Raw genomic sequence first — 18,603 nt, 5'->3', positions numbered from 1 at the left:
GATTGCTAACATATACAGTACGCTAAACAATATGTTCGCATGAGTACTGATTTGCCGGGGTAGGAGTGTTTCTCCAATTAATACACAGAGACAGCCCCGTGGAGATTGCAAGCTTTTATGAAATTATCATAAATATCCGCAAAACAATAATTAGCATTTTTTATCAATCCGAAACGGTTTAAGAAAAGCTAGTAGCATAATATTTGACGGATGCCACAGCAAAAAGATTTACAGACTAACTGAGGAAGATTTAGCTTTCGCAAGCTGTAAACTTGTGAACAGTGATTACTTTAGAGGCGATATAATGTGACACCTAAGGCAAAACATTCTGAAAAAAAAACTACGTAAAATAGTAATTATTTAAATGGTAAATAGTAAGAAAGTGTTCAGTGTTGCACATTGATAAAAAATGGGGTCGGAATTCTTTGCGGAAAGATTGAAAGAAAATAGTTTGTTTTACGGGAATAAGCTAAACCGTCAAAGGGGTGACTATGACGTACTCTTGATTAACACAACGAAAAGGTAATGAGTAAGGCTTAAAAAAGGAAGGAAGAAGAGAGAAAGATTGCACGAGTTTCCTTTTGCTGACCCAAAGAGGTATCATGCACAGCTCGTTGGAACCCATTTTCCGGCATTCGTTAAAAGGTGAAAACGAAGGCCGATGGTCGGTCCATCACGCCCCTCGTACAAATCCCACGGATCTGCAGAGAGGGACGTCCTACTGGTACCATGTTACAGCGGTCCCAATAAACGGGAAACCGCTGCCTTCGGAAAAAATTCATTGGAAGGAACATGAAGAAGGATTCATGATGGAATAGGCAGAAAGAGAGCGATGGAATGATGCAATTTAACAAAATATTTAGTACGGTACACTCGTACATAATACTTTGCTAAATGATTAAATCTAAAGACACTGGATATAATTTATGATACTTTAACCTATAAGGCACGTCAATTGTGTGCAAATATTAGGATAATGTGTTCCTCACATAAAGTGTAAGCTATTACTAAGTAAATGTCTCACCCAAGTCACGTTAAATGTCCTACCTACTTTGATCGCTTAAAGTCACTTTAATTCACCCCCCATTTCTCTAAGTTCGCTGGTTGCGTCCCTTAAGCCCCATCGGGGGCCCTACCGCGGGGTTGGAGGCCTTGTCTCATACTAGGGGGACACCGACACACTGGACCTGTGACGCACGAGGGGGGTGGAGAGGAGGCGATTCCCTACCTTTGCCACAACTGCAAGGTCCACCGGCGGCAGATCTCTCTCCATCGGCGATCCCTCTGTGCACACGCATATCACACGAGCACTATACACAACAAAAACACCATAATGACCATGCACCACACATCACAACACCATCAACACTGCTCTTGGTGCCAACGCTGGAGTTTTGCGTGAGAGATTCTTTCTTCTGTTCAGGTACCGGAGACCTCCTTGAGGGAATGCTTTACGATCATGCGTTCGATGTATCGTGTTAATGAATGCCCAAAGTTTGTCGTAGCAGTCTGCGACTATATGTAATCGACATATTTGGTGACCTATGTGACGTCTCATTTTTGTGTTCAGAACGGGTAGCTATGCCAGTGAAAGATTGTGTCGTTGGCTATTCCCATTCGATGGCGCTGGGAGTACGGACGGAAGAATGAGATACGTAGGTGTCGGGAAATGAAAACAAACTGGCCAATACAGTACTTTTATGGTTTTATCCTCTAACGATGGAAAGAGGAAGGACACTCCGATTTGAATGCATTAGAATAGACGATAAACAACCTTAAGTCATGACGAAGAGGACTGCAGACTAGGATTTCCTCCTATCCCGGAGCATGTGCTACCCCACTCTCCATGGAATTATGATTAATATAGTAATTAAAGTCGCTATGATGAGGAATGGCAACCTTTAAGGATACGCTTGAATTACAATATCATTGTAACGGATGGCTCTTGCGTGACATTACAGAGATGAACCGAGTAGGTGAATTGAAGGCTATACTATTCACGATATGATGCTTTACTGGAAGAGGGGAGAAGTTTTACTCAAATTTACCAATCCTCTGGTCATCGTGGTAGTTAAAAAATATATCCCAGTACTAATTAAGGGCAAAAGGAAAGTTTTTCAATTAGTTTTGAATTCGAGAAAAAAACAACAGGATGGAGGTTTAATTTCGGTGTAGCATAGCCAAGTAATGAAAGAAATCAAATTCTTTCGCCGGCAAAACTACCAATGCGGGACAGAGGGAAACCAATACTGACAGGGGAAGGAGAGGTTAACGGAGAGCGAGAGCGGGAAAGGCGAGATCAGAACGCGACGGTAGTGTCTGGCTGGATGTAGCGGACACCGGCCGAGGGCATATCGCAACGTGAACGAAGAACTCTGGGCGGAAGACAGGAGTTACTGGAAAGGCGAGTTTCCAGTAGTCACCACGACAGAGACAGTGAAACGCTCAATTCAAACTTGAATTATTTAAACGTGGTGGTTCGATTGGCTGAAGCTATCACCGGGGTCAGTCTAATTATAATACTATATTGGATAAATCATGAGACTTCTCTAGATAAATTAACTGTGTGCCCTATGACAGGCCTAGAAGTAGTACAAGAATAATAAAGGTGGTCCAACCGATATGCAACTGACAATGTGTGTAATTGACTGCCAATGGACAATCCAGGCCGAAACCAGCGATTCTTGATTGAGTAAATTCACTCTTCGGCCATTAATTCAGTTTGAGAAACTTTTAGAACTTGAAGAATTACGGAAACGAGGGATGATGCGATTGATCTTCGAAAAGAATTCCGAATGACGCCCCGCCCAACCAAAGCTGGTGCGGATTCGTCCCAGGCGAGCGGACGAGGGCGCAGTTGACTGTGAAAGTGGTTTATACGGAAATCGGTCATCGAAATGTATGGTAGACATGAGAACAGAATGCAAAGGGAATGAAACATTAATTTCAACTGAACAAGGAAATAAAGAGAACATTCCGAGCTTGTGAATCGCAACCTGGTTGACTAAAACACCGAATGCATTTCAGCGAGTAAAGACAACGCCATTATAACGAAGCGTTAATCCGGAATAACCCACATTGGTTACTTCAAATATAACCTACTTGTTCAATAGAGACTCGCTAGTTGAATTTGAGGAAAATCTCCAAATGAGAACCTAACCAAGCACGACTATTCCGAAAATAATATGAACCATCAACTCTACAAAGCTGAATTATATTGTTAAGTGTATTTTCACCCCTGAAAAAGAAAAAATATCAATGAACAGCAGAAAAATAAAAAGTAAAAATAGGAATTCAAAACAATTAGCCTAATGAGTATATTTATACCAATCTCGTGCATTCATCATTTAAAAATTATTAAGTGTAAAATGAGATATCCACGTGGGACTTAGTTGCACATGACCAGCTTTAAGAGAATTTTAAATGAGAGAAACGCAGAAAGTATTTCCACATGACGGACTTCCTTTAACATCGTAGCAGTTGTGCATTATCATTAGTCAATTTGGGTCAGAAACAAGACATTTGAAATCTGGAGGCAATTACTTCAATTACTAAATACAGGGAATTCAATTACTTACCTCTTCTCCGATGGATGTAAGCCCCTGCACTCTTCTACCCAGACGACAAATTCGAGGCGTCCGGCCAAAGTTTTCGGGAGCTAACACGAACGGCTTGCTTCAATCAGCAACGGTACGAACTGAAAAGGTTCAAAATGTGATGTGCTCGCCTTTATAAAGGGAGCAGCTCGGGGAAAGGGGAGGGCGGGAGGGGATAGTAGAAGGTAAAGTATGACCGCTAGAAGGAAAAATGGAGGGGTTCCGTTGGGAGGAGGTAAAATGGATGTACCGATGGTGGTAGGAGGTGGATGTGCGGGCGGTGGTGGTTGAGGGTGGAGATGGGGTTAGCAAAAATTAAGATAGATAGCGACGATTGGGCTGGTGGCTGTGCCAGCGGTGTTTGCATGGGAGAGAGAGTTTTGGCGATTGGAGGGGGGCTTGAAGGCGCGCCCTGAGGAAGGTCCCCGTCCAAATGGCCTTCCTCGGAGATCGAATCGGTGGCCCACAAAAAGAGAATGGCTCTTCGTTCACTTGCATTCACCTTCTTCCATCCCATCCGCAGGCCAGTTCATAGGCCAGTCCTTAAGTCCCTACTTGAGGGCACGGCCTGCGGTGACTCAAAACTTGTCGTGCGTTTAAATCCCCATCCTCCATTCCCCAGATAATCCTTCGACTGTTCCCTTTTGGACGCTGTTTTGGTTTCTCTTAATGTTTATGATATTTGAATCGTTTCATGGTCCGCATAGAAAAAGGATCTTTAAAAGTCGAACTAATTTAATGTTCTGAAATATCAATGAAAATAATGAAAACTGGATAACTTATTTTGGACCGACTCAAGTATAGCCGAACCTGTTTGATTACCCCCAGAAATGATTAGAGGAAGAGGAACACAGTCAATTGAGCTATCTACGGTCTCGACCTTAGCATACACCTTGTTCCGATATTACAAGGATACATAACATGCGACCGCGTTTAATCATTAATTGGAGATGATAAAGTATAATTAAATCCTTTACCAACCGGGAACTGGAGAGAGACCTTCAGGTGAAGCGTGGGTTATTCATTAAGTAAGGGTATTCAGTGAAGGAGTACGCAGACAACACCTGGAGTGATCAACGACCTTCGCGCAATTCCTCCGCAATCTCTATCGGGAAGTACCTAGGGATGATCTGTGCTAACAGCTAGAGATACATCGGGTGCGATAATAGTTGACACATAAAAGATCCAAGAGAGATATAAGGAATACTATATATGAAAGAACTGCATGATACAGAACCTTGGTCAATGAGGCTATACATACAAAAGGAACATGACATAGATGAAGATAACTTAGGTCCAGGCATACTCGCCTATGAGATAGAAAGGCCTTTAAGGGAGATGAAATCCAATAAGGCCATGGGTTGGACAAAATTCCTGCGGAATTAGTGAAATTTTTAGGAAAATTTGGGTGGAAGAGTCTATTTGGACTGATTCGTGGTATCTGTAAGGGAAAGGAATCTGGACGGAAGACTTTGTGAGATGAGTATAGTTCCTATTCCCAAAAAGGTAAAGGCTACATCATGTGAGGACTATAGGACAATAAGTTTGATAACCCACGCAGCTAAAGTATTCTCAGGAAAATCAACAAAAGGACAGAGTGTAGGGCAAATGATTACTTAGGGGATGATTACTTTGGGTTTAGGAAGGGGAGAGGCACGCTTGATGCCATTGCAGTAATGAGATCACTAATCGAGAGGAAAATACAATGTAGAATACAATCAGGACGTGTCTGCCTGTTTCGTAGATTTCGAAAAGGCGTTTGTTAGAGTGAATTGGGAAAAACTATTGAGTATATTGCAGAAAATAGGAATAGATTGGAGGGAATGGGAGCTAGTCCGCTACCGGTATATGCCTTAGTCTGCTCAGGGGCGAGTGAGGAACGCAGAGACCAGCAAAAAGACAAGGGTTCTTATTTTTTATGGCAATTTTGTAAATAATCTGTATATCTCTGTAGAATTGAATTTTTCACGTGTGTCTGCGTGCATTTGCTGAGCGACCTTGACACCCTTCGGGCCACGTTCAGGCTTTATATGATTCAGCCGAAGCCTCATTGAAGCTGCAATTTTGACGGGATTGGGTAAAGAGGAAAATTTCCTCCTACGCCGCATTCCAACAGTTTCCAAAACCTCTCATTTCAATGCATGGGTCTCCATTTCCCCTGAAACTGGATTCCATATTCTCATTTCATAAATCCGCAAGACAAAGTCTGAAAGTGGTGGGTTTAACTTCAGGGAACCCCTACTTTTCTCCAAACACAGTTCTCCGTTGCCTGCTCCCGGGACTTTAATGGCCTCAACCTTTATGTTTCAAAGTCGGTTGGAGACACATATAATCTTGCACATAAAACTACAAGTTATTTTCTCTTAATTCTTAAGTTTTTTTTTATTTTTCATGAATACCTGGAGTAGAACTACAAGCTAGTGCTTCACGGGCGAGCTAGGATATTAAAGGTAGTAACTACACATATTACAGGTTACGTATATTATCTTAGAACAGTATTATATACGTGAACTTTTATATGAGCGCCTGTTCTAGCAAACGGGTGTACTACGACGCCTAAAATATCCTCCCCGTTCCCATTAAGAGGAGGAATAGAGAAGCGGAAGGAGACTGAAATTTAAAGATGATGAGAAGAGAGGACATGAAAATAAAGAGACCAAGGAACAGGACAAAAATGGGAGTGAATAGTGGCAACGGTGTACACTAGACATAACACTGTATGATGATGATGATCCAATTAATCTTGACCAATTCACGCAAAACAAATTTAGGGGTTTATAATTTGAATTTCCGCAGGACAACTACCACTAATGGCTCCGCCGGGAACTCTTGTGTCACGATTATCTTAAAAAACAAATGTGGGAATAATGAATACAAATAAGCCTATCTAAAACAAACAACGTCCTGACAGCTCTCCGTTTCATGGTTTTCCTGCTATTTCTACATATTCTCCGCATTACACTAGCCGTTTCATATACCATGTTTATATTATCTCATTAATTAGTAAAATTGCCATTGGGTAAAGGAATTGTCAATACATATTATTCCTCAAGGCGCCCTAAAACTCGCTTAAAAATTTAGACCCGCGGTCTCCAAATATTGCTTCATCGAGATACACTTTAGACCAGTATGGTCCCTCCTCAAAAGAAACATTTACATCCCAAATTGCATTTAAATTGCTAAGGCATTAATTTTCAATCATTCTATCGCCAAGAACTGTCGTAAAACTTTTTTTATCAAATCCTTGTAATAAACAATGCGCGTTCTAATTAAATTATTGAACTGATATATTTTTAACATGGCAGTTTTCGGGAAATTAAACTTAGGACTACTTAAAAATGCACAAATTTTATAATTAAAGAAATTTTTTTGAAAGCAATGATAATTTCAAAAATACCACTTACTTTGAAGAACGTAAATACACATCTTCTAAGATTCCATCGCAGCCTGTGAACAATACAAGGATTGGTTTGACGCAGCTCTTCACTTCAATCTCTTCTTTGCTCTTGGCCTCTGTTTACACGTCTGGTATTGCTTGCAGCCGCACTCCTTGTAACCTGAAAAATGCATAAAATTATGATACTTGTTTAAACATCCTTATCAGCACAGCAACGAAAATGTTTACTCCAGTCTAAAATATCCCCTCGTTCTTACAAAGCTAAGAAATTTCATGTTCAACTATTTCGAGAGAAGTGGTAACGAGTAACTTAAGAACATTACCATTTTTCTAAACAAAAATATGATAATATTTACATTAAAGTAATTTATTTTCATGTTAAAACAGCCCACAGGGCTCAAAAGAAATATCAAACCAAAGGCTTCGTCATTCATTTTTATAAGACCATGATATTTTTTTAATAATTTAGTGGTTCGTATTTTCGTATTATCTAAATTGAAATAGCAATTCTTGAAAAAATAAAGATCTAAAGAATGTCAAGTGAATATTTCAGAATTCTTTTTCCCTAGAGAGAGAACTGCCTGTGCAATAGTTTTCAACGAACATGCGTAGATAGACAGTAAATTCGATCTAAAATGGCTCATTTACTAATGTAGAGCCTTAACTCCCATTGGTAGTTAAATAATAACCAGATGTATTTCACGGATCGTAACCCCGAAAAGGAACAGAAAAAAGGAATATTTTATGAATTGATTGCATCAGATATTTTTCGAGTGACAAAGATTCATATAAAGAATTGAACCAATTTTTCGTTTAACCCTGGCATGCGAGGACTTGATATAGGTGCACCGGCTTATTGAAGATGGTAAAAAGTGTTAGTGAACCCATATCGGTATATCTGAACCATTACTTGCCCGAGTAAAATAAGATAATTGCCTCCCAAGAGTTTTTGATTTGCCATACTTTTACGTTATATAGTTGATTATAGAAAAATTATATTTCATCATCTCCAGGTCCGAAGTCGTATTAGCCGACGTAGATGTCCTTCGGATATTAATATTCCGATTGCAAAACCAGCGAAAGCTTCGTCCAACCTTCACCATTTCAAGTATTCAGTTGGGCGTTGAATGCAAGGGTATCCGAATGCAACTAGGATTGCTAGTATTTTCAAGGAATCGGATTTTCTTAGTGCTTGATATAGTATCTGCCTCTCTGACGGCGGATACGACAACTACGAGGACCTTTTCACGATAAGGGCTCAGTGGTTGGTCCAAGAGGCCAAGGGGTTGAGTCTCCGTCGTCGGGGACAACGAAATTCCTTATTGAGTTTTGCATCAAATGGATGGAAAATTGCACCGTGTAGAACTTTAAGGATTCTTTCATTACGATGAGGCTAATGCCGATACCGGGCTTTTCCCTCCTCATGCGATTCCTTTTTTGGTTTTGTTGTCAATGGGTAAGTATTCAGTATTTATTAAATCAGCATTGAATGAAAAAATGCCATTTCTTTCTTGTTTCGGTACAAAGACCACTGGTTGCGCTCCACTTTCTCCAAAGGAAAAATATTTAAATCTACTAATCGTTCTCACTGGAAAAAATGCGAGAGGCGTGACCAATATTCAATTTGGATATAAAAGTCACTATTCCTGAATTATTTGCATCAATAAAAGAGCCGCCTTTACGCCTGCAACCTTATAATCAAGCAAGATTGGGGAATGAAAGGAGAATTTTATGCACTATTTCAAATTTTTACGTCACCTAAAATGTTCGGGTGACAAGCTGATCCATTTGGCCTTCCCACAAGGTGTCACTTCCGGCGTTCGAAATTTTGGTTTCTTCACGTTAGAATAGATGAGTACAGATGTATCTTCTAGCGAAAAGAAAGTCCCCTTTGCACCGTAGATGCACCTGTTCCAAAAACGAAGCTCGAAAAGCAAGAAAATAGATGGAATTACCATGACTACCGGTGAGCTGCTGAGTATTGCTCAATATGATGTCAGTAAGACAAATTACATTCTGAATTAATCAACTTTTCCTCTGCTTCCAATTCAGTAGCTGATGATAATACTGTCCATTGAATCAATCCTTCCCATGTTTTTGTGAATTTTCTTCTTTTCTTCTTCAGAGAGTGAGAAGCGATTTGCTCCTTGCGTTGCATTGGGCTGATGTCAAGCTAGATTGATAATGAATAGTGTGGGTATTTTCAACATGGCCAGTTTATTGATCCAAGCTTGATGCTCATATCATAACCATCTTCCTCCTTTTTGAGTATGCTTTTGCTTTAGTCATGGAAATGTTTTTCAGAATATTTGTGTGAACAGCTCCAATAGCACACATTCTCCTTAAAAGCAGAGACTCTTTTTACCACAAATGAAAATTTGTAAACATTAAACAAAAATTTGATACCAGGATACGTGTCAGAGACCATTGTGGACTGGTCCTCCAAGAACCTTTTCCTCTACACAACTTTGTCTATGAAATCTGCTCTCATATAATGTGTCTGCGTCTGGGTTAGAACCCAGCCTTTGAAACTGAAATGTATAGGTTTATTTCAAATGCATTGGTGGCACCCATGGCAAACAAAATGTGGAATCACTCCTTCAATCACTAATACTCTGCTTTGGGAGCATAATGCATAAAAGATGGTTGAAGCCATTAAGTGAAAAACACAGTGTATATTTCCATTCTTCCTTATTTGTGTACAACCAGTTTTAATGCTTAGGCGTCATCATCAGGTACAAATTAATCAAGTTACAGTCCTTTTAAATACCATTCATGAGGGAATGGGCGAGTGAGAGGGGAAAGGAGGGGAAAAAAGTGGGGCATAGATGGGCAGGGGGAGAGGGGTGTTAAGCATCAGGAAAGGGTAACCATACTAGGAGCAATGATGATTGCTCCTAGTATGGTTACCCTTGGTTACCCTAATTGCTCCTACTATGGTAGAAGGAAGGGTCATGAATATGGAACAAATAAATGACAGAATATTGTTCCTAGGAATGAGCAATAGGTAATTGCAAGGTGATTCAGACTAGCAAGCTGGTAATCAGTCATGGCGACATAGTACAAAAAACAAGTTAGGCAAATTGTTAGTCAATTTACCTAGAAAAACATGACAGTAATTTGGGAAATTGAATGCATTAGTAGGTGGAGGGAGACACAGAAGTGAAATAGGAGAGTATGGTTGAGGAGGAAGAAATGACTACTGGGAGAAAACTATTGTTTTGTAGCAGACAGATTTATTATAACTAAAACCTGGTTTAAACACCACAATAGGTTTAGGTATTCCTGGGGATACAAAGAGATATCAGTTAAATATATTATTTTATGGTTAATTTTTTTTTATAGGTAATCTACCGTATAAGGTAGGTTTTTGGATAGACACAACTACCAAACAAATATTTTATTACTCCTAACAAAACACAAAATCCATCATCCTACTCTATATCAGGTCCCTCTTCATCTCTTAGTACTTTCTTCCTCCCTTCATCCCGTCCAACATCCCTATCCTGTTCCTTCCCTTTCATCATTTGCCCAACATTCTACCCTCTATCACATTCTTCAACATCCCACTGCCGGTCAACACCCCCTTCAGCCACTTTTCCTGCCTCCATAGGATTGCTCCCAAAAAACCCCTCTCTTTGCCCACCATGCCAAGTACTTCCTCATTTGTTTTCTTCTCTGTCCATTTCACCTTCTCCATTCTTCTCCACACACACATTTCAAAAGCCTCCAATCTACGTCCATCCTCCTGCTTCAATGACCACGTTTCCGCACCGTACATAGCTACGCTCCATATCAAAGTTTTTACGAGTCTTTTCTGAACATCCTTACTCAACATCCCTGTCATCAACTGCCTCCTCCTTGTAAAAGCCGCTTTGCCTAGCGCAATTCTTCTCCTTACGTCTCTACTACTTTGACCGTGTTGGTCCAAAACACTACCAAGATACGTAAACTGTTCTACCTGTTCTAGTTTTTGCCCTCCTATTTTAATGTTAAGCTGGCCTTTTTCTTTCTAGAAAATCGCATAACCTTTGTTTTATTAATATTGATTCTCATCCCATACCTGTCGCACTGAATTTCCAATTCACTCAGCAATGCTTGCAGCCCCTTGGCGGACTGACAAACTAAAGCTTGTTATCAGCAAACTTAACTGATTTTACGAACTCCCCGCCCACTCTCATTCCTACCTCGAGTTCTTCCCATGCCTCTTTGATCATTTCCTCTGCATACAGGTTGAACAGCAACGGTGATAATGGGCAACCCTGCCTTACACCCCTTCCTAACACTGCCCATCCTGACTCCCTGTTTCCCACCCGCACCTGAGCAGTCTGAGACATATACAGGTTGCGGATTAGCCTCCTTTCCCTCCAATCTATTCCTATTTTCTGCAATATACTCATTAGTTTTTCCCAATTCACTCTATCAAACGCTTTTTCAAAATCTACAAAACAGGCAAATTCTTCCTTATTGTATTCTATGTTCCTCTCTATCAGTGACCTAATTACTACAATGGCATTGCACGTGCCAATCCACTTCCTGAACCAAAACTTATCATCCCTTAAGTAATCCTCAACCCTGCTATCGAATATTTCATTGATGATCCTGAGAACCAGTTTAGCTACATGGAAAATGGAACTTATTATAGTCTAGTCCTCACATGTGGCTGCCTTTCCCATTTTTAGAATAGAAAATACACTCATCTGACAAAATGCTCCGGCGAAATTCTTTTATCATTGCAATGAATAAGCCTGGGCCTTAGCTATTCTATTTTATGTCACAGTGATAAAAGTCATAGATAAAATGTTGCCATAATGTTATTTTGAAGTTGATAGTGCAATTATTTGGTTATTTTCATATCTATCTAAAAATCTTTTTGTATTGTGTGAAGTGCAAAATGAACTTAACACTCAGTTCTCTTTAATTAATCTATAAAAAAAATCTTTAATTAATCTATCACTACCACTATAATAAAGTCAAATCTCAAATGGCATATTGAAAACTGTAGAAATACAGGTTTTCTTATGGTCTCATTATTAATTATAACAAACATTTTACAACAGCTGAAGTAAAAAGTCACAAATTGCTCAACACAGTTACACGATAAAGTGGATAGAGATACATTAAGGCGATCTATTAAAATGGAATTGGAGGAGAAAATTTTTGTCCATTATCACCAAAGCAACAAATTGGTTGTCAAGGTAAAATATATTCTTTGGTACGGTTTTAGAAAACTGAATCTGCCCAAGAGGTGATTGACCCTAAGATTATTCATTTATGAATAACAAATTTAATGTTAAACAGAGCTTTTTAAGATATAATTATACTGTTTTCCAGAGTTGGGGGGACAAAATATTGCATGTACTTCATTCTGACTACCTTGGAATTGTCAGTCATGACAAATTAATTGCAATGGACGAAGCTAGTAGCCATACACTGAATCCACAAAAGTTTCCCAAACTGGAGACTTTATGCTTTATGCTACTTTGTATGACCTTTGGATATAGAAAATGAAAATTCATCAGGCTAATACTACTAACTAGAGTGAAAATACATCATCTATATGGAAGGCATGACTTATTATTTAATGTAAATAAAGACTTGTTGCATCTTATTATAGAAAGGATAATGATGGAAATTGCAGGGCTCATCTTGAATATCAAATACTTGGTGAAGATACAGTTTTGGCATCATAAGTTAATTTACATTTGTTTCCTGCAAGAAATGAAGAACACCAGAATAAGAAAATGCTTCTCCATGCGTAACTGCCGATTAACCAAATCATAGCAGTACTTGATATGGAATATAATTATTTAATCAACTATCTCAGACTGCTAGAAAAAATTGCACTGTCTTGTCAAAAAAATCCTTGTTTTCATGGCTAGTTTCCTAAGCTCTGAACTTAGTGGATGAATTTTTCATTTAAAGAAAAACGGAGAAGATATTATGATGTGTTTTTATACCTGGTGTAGTACTTCCATGAGTTAAAAGTCTGACGTGCTGATATGTGTCATGTGTCCGATGCCTTCTGTTGGATGAGGCCTATTGTGTGACTACCCAATGACCAATGAAACTTTAATAATAAGAAAGTTTCCAAGGGCAAATTTTACCAATTTTGAGAAGGTGAGCTTGGAAAGAGCAGGAGAGGAGTGATTGAGAAAGAAAATACAGATGTGGCAAAGCAATGCAAAGCTACTCTCCCCTATGCCCTGTAGTACTATGTAAACCTCTCACATAATTTTTATGGGCTTTGGACGCAAAGGTGCCATGAGTAAAGGGCGGGGAAGAAAGACTAGGAGTCAGGAGAAAACTGATTTCAAACAATCTTACCCTCTCTGGGATGAATGAGACATCAGAGAGCAGCAGATAGGAGCCACCTACTTGCAGGGACCAGGGAATATTTCTCAGTCCATCCCATTTCTGCTCTGCTCCTACAGAAACAAAAAGACTGAGGTAAATAAATAGAACGTTATTTATTAAAGCTTATGGTATTTCTATCAGAAACCAAAGGCAAGATTCCTAAAACGCCAGTCATACCATGCTCAGTCCATGAGCAAATAATATAAATGTGTTGGCCCATCAAGCTGAAGATATAAAAGAATTGATCCGTCTACATAAAGAGCACACATAATTTTTATTATACTGCCATTTGAAATTACTGACGATATTGCAGTATATTGCAGTTTTCTTGCTGTTTCAGGTGTAAATATGACAATTGAAAATATCTTATTGAAGAATCTCTGACATTTTGTAAGGGGAAAAATCGCATGGAATTTGGTTTTGCTAATATCATTTGTTAGGTTGTTATTAGGCATGAAATAGGTTAAGGTTCCAAATGGAAAGTTCTTTTGGTTGATGGAGCAACAACTGCCATAAAATATTGATTCTAAGGAGCACTAGTAGAAATTAACTGCTCACATGAACTATGGTCAGTTGCCCAAAGATTGGTTTTGATAGTTTATGGTATAGCTCTTATTAATCAAATTGCTCGTGAAATTTACATTTTTTGGGTGAAGAAGCCAGCTTTCTCTATTCTCCCTGTGCTTGTAGTACCAGAAAATCAACTGCCTGATAAAAATGAATATGTGCAGAGGCATCACCCTGGATAAAAAACTGGAAACCCAAAAGTTATGCATAACTCTACCCAGAAGGCTACTTAAGCCACCTCTAGTAGGTATATACGAGGCATATTCATAAGGTAAAGGTCGTTTGCTTATACTTAAATATTGGCGCTTCAAAACAAAGTTTTACTCCTGCAGCAACATCTACTGATTCATTGAGAAGCTGTGGCAGCATTTGTTTTGTTTCAAAAGTTGTTTCCTTGTCCGTGCCTGTCTGCGACAATCGTTCATCCCGCAAGCTGTGAAGTCCGTTCTGTCACACGATTCTGGTATGCGAAAGGATTGTCGGCTGCTGGACTTCATCGGTAGTTATGGCTAGTTTATCAGCTTACAGTTATGAGTGAAGGAATAGTTAGACAATGATTTTAAAAATGGACGAACAAATGTCCATGACGAAGAGCAAAGTGGGAGGCCCAGTTTCTGACCGATAAAATTGTTTTGCAATTGGAACAAAAACTGCAATGTGATCGTCCATTGACGATCAATTGTCTGGCTGAACAATTTCCTCAACTTGGACGCACTACTGTCTACAATATTGTCACGGAAAACCTCAGATACCACAAATTGTGTGCAAGGTGGGTACCGAAAATGCTCACAGACTACCACAAAGAGCAAAGAATGTCCAGTGGGCAAGATTTTTTGGAACCCCCACCCCCATCGTACAGTCCTAAACTTGCACCAAGCTTCATCTTCTAGCACTTGAAACAGTGGCTTGGTGGACAACATTTCTAAACCAAAGAGAAACTCAAGAATGGCATTGTCAATTGGTTCAACTCTCAGGTGGCGAGCTTCTATGCAGAGGGGTTAAAGAAGCTGGTGCAGTGGTACAAAGAATGCTTAGAAGTGAACAGCAATTATATAGAGAAATGAAGTAGGTATGTTGCTAACTTTAAGTGCCAGTTAAATGTGTTTAATATGAGTATATTTATTCCTGTGACGAAACGGCCTTTACCTTATGAATATGCCTCGTACTTATTGCCCACATCATTACTCATATCTTTTTCTGATAGCATGAGGCAACAAGATATCTCTCTTTGGTATTGTTAACATCAGTATATGCATTCTTTAGGGCATTTACTGAAAGAAATAATGTCTAATTTTAGATTTAAAAGTCTACTGAAACCAAATAGATTTGAAGTCTACAGAGACCAAATACATGGTTGCACAAGGTATTGAATTGTAGCCTCCATAGACTTACAATTCAATGACTAATGTAGGCAAGTTAATGAGGCTTATGATGTCCAAAAATCCTTTAAATAGTCTCCTATTGCTAGGATATGTGTAGAACTAATTTCAATGGAGAAAACTAACTGAAAATAAGTTTTCATGCCTATTCCTGTAATATGAATTTGTCACATATGACCACAGGTGCAGATATCAGTGCCCTGAGTAATGCAGAGAGATATAGTCAAGTGCATTATATCAGTTTTGCCTTTCTTTCTTCATCAAACCTCTGCTAACTGGCCATTATAAGGAAAGATGATGCAAGGTTATTTTATGGGAAGTTCCATGCACAGATTATTAACCCTTAACTCAGTCCATTATATATTTATTCACCTTAAATTAAACAAAATCATTTCTTTCTTTCACTTGTTTTCTTAGTAGAACAAGTAATTGGGTAGCCACTGAGTTAGGGATATGGTACAACATGAGGTGAGGTTGAAAGGTGGGCAGATGTATGTCGGTTAACAACAAAAGGGAAGGAAAGCAATCTAAAAATATGGAAAGGAAGAGAGAAAAAGAGGTGATCATAATGCTGTTTTAATGGAAAAGCCATCCTTTTCAGGATAGGTACGATGATGAAATAATTTCCTCACTAATTACAGGGAAGTTTTGAGAAAGGGGTGGGGGAAATGAAGGTGGGGAAGAGAGGAGAGGATGTGAGTAGGTTAACTGCAAAAATAATTCGAAGAGGGGAGGGGGCGAATTGAGCCCTGGACTGAATTTGAACTATAGCTTCTGACTTTGTTCTACTTCAAGCAGAAAAATACATTTGAGAACTAAAGGAGACTACAAGTGATTGAAGCAGCCAAAGTAATATCATGGTTATTTGGGCCAATATGAGCAAAGTTTTCACATGATCACATAGGCATCAGCTTAACTTCCCATTGTACTTCAATGCCATAAGCTCTTTGCCAAGTTACCTTCCTACCAACAACCCTTGCCATGTCTGTCACACCATTCCCTAATATCCTATCTAAAATAGCACCAAAAATAAGGACAACCCAATCCTATTATTCCCCTGACTGATGCACCATCCATTAATTATATTGTTCTGTTTGTGTCACGAAAAGGTTTCAAATATGTCACATACTCCTGGGCTACTTTGCCGTCTATTATAATCTGATTAACTTATTTCACTCCGTCAAACATCTTTTTATATAAAGCTAGTTATAATTTATATACCTTCCCATAAATGGTCTAATAAATATAATTTAAATAAATAAATATGATACTTAGTCAAAAAAATTAATTAATCTAATTATAAAGTAATTATCTTGTTAACATTGAAAAACTGGTGGACTATGCCTGAATGTATGAGAACAATACATGATTTCTCAAAAAATTCATTTGAAAAGGGAGAAAAGATCAGTAATTCCCATATAAAGTAACATTAGCTGGTGGAGGTTGTGTTAAAATCAATATTAAAAAAGTTTCAAGATACTGCATCTCAATATAAATATTGGTCTTACCTACAAATATGTGATGGAAAGTGCCCTACACCATTGTCCTGTCAACAATTTATTCCTTTTGGCAAATATAATATTCCTTAAGTGAGTTAGTTTGGTGATATGAGGTTTTCATCAAATAATCCTATCAGTGGAATAATTATGAAAAACTTACTAATTATTGATCTTACCGATGAAATTCCATCATGAATCACCATCATGTTGTACATGGCCTTATTCTGCTTTCTTTTGTACTTTCAATTCGTCTAAGTTAATATTTTTCAGTTGGAACCTTCCTCTACCAACAAATCAGTGATAGTGAGAATTGATAATAATCATCAACAAATTGAAAAAATTAACAAATACAATTTTATTCAAAGAATGCAAATCAAGACTTTAGTGGTAACAGCGTGGAATAAAGTGAAAATGTTATATCAGATACGGTAGTTTTTGGATTACAAGCTGTGAAGACATGATCAGTAATAATTCCAAAGAAACTGCGTGAACAGTAACTTTCAACTGAGTAATTCGCTAATGTGCATTTTAATGCAACAATTTCAGAGTGCAAAAATCATTCGCCTTGACTGGACATTGAGGGGTCCAGGTTCGAATCCCCGTCAAGGCGAATGATTTTTACGCTCTGAAATTGTTGCATTGATCAGTAATAATGTTTTTAATAATCCTCACCTAATAATACAAGTGTTCTTTCAATAGCATTTCTTATGAACAAGTGTTACTTTTGAAGTAAAATTATCACTTACATCATAATGGAAAAAGCAAAATTTTGAAATGCATTACAGTAAACTTATTTTTAATTTTAGCCGTTGTATACTATTACATCCAAATTCACTTTTTCAAATTTTAGGGGATTCACAAATTCTATGCATGCAAATAAAATTGATCTTTTAGAATTTTGATATTTTATTAAAGGCACTTTTTTCAAAACTTCGGAAAGTATCCTTTAACTGCAAAAATATGCTCAGAGAATTGTTCAAAGCTTCCTGAGTAAAAAAAAGCTCACGATCTGGTAATAGTCAAATTAAGACACGAGTATGTACGTAATGGACATATAAAAATATGGTAAAAATGAGAGGTTTTACTTAAATTTAACTCCAATTCTCTTGCCTCTAGAGATGCCTTGGTCCAGTAAAGACCTCTCGTTACCCCGCAACAGAAACAATAACTCCTCCCTTCACATCATGTTAACTAACTGAATTCACATGAATTTTCAGGCTTAGGCTTTCACTCACTTCACCGGCAATGGAAGCGTAATTTTAAAGATAAAAAGTGTACCCAAAACTGTTTGCTAATAAAGCTAAGCAAGACCCACATAGAGTAACTCAACGGACTTTCCGATAGAATAAAGATTTAACGGATTTAAAATACGCTCACGCACACCTGTCAGGTGTTAATTAAATGACTGACGTTAAACTTAGCGCATTTTGGTAGTTCTCATTTACTTAGTTTAGATTTATTAAATACTTGGGAGTTAAACCATCCTCATCCAATTCCTACACTTCAGGAGTGCATCACTGATCAAATGCTCTCTACATTCATATTATGTTGTCCTCACTACGCGTGTAGTCGTAAATGTAGAGGCTTTTTGCGTCCTTATTGAAGAGAGGGGAGATAACTGTCCTTGATTTTTCAGCCGTTTGTGGGGGTAAACGGTCGGGGTTTATTTGAGGCTACGACCAGAGGTTCTCTGAAAAATCTTGGACGTGGTAGTCCATTGGGTAGTGTGTTGACCTAATAACCAGAGTCCCCGGATTCGGTTCTGGGTGACGCCACTGGGCACTCTCAGCTTCATCAAAATGGTGCGA

This window comes from Hetaerina americana, unplaced genomic scaffold (assembly GCF_022747635.1).
Source record: "Hetaerina americana unplaced genomic scaffold, ioHetAmer1.1.p SCAF_36, whole genome shotgun sequence".
NCBI lineage: Eukaryota > Metazoa > Arthropoda > Insecta > Odonata > Calopterygidae > Hetaerina > Hetaerina americana.
Note: the sequence above shows the minus strand (reverse complement) of the source record.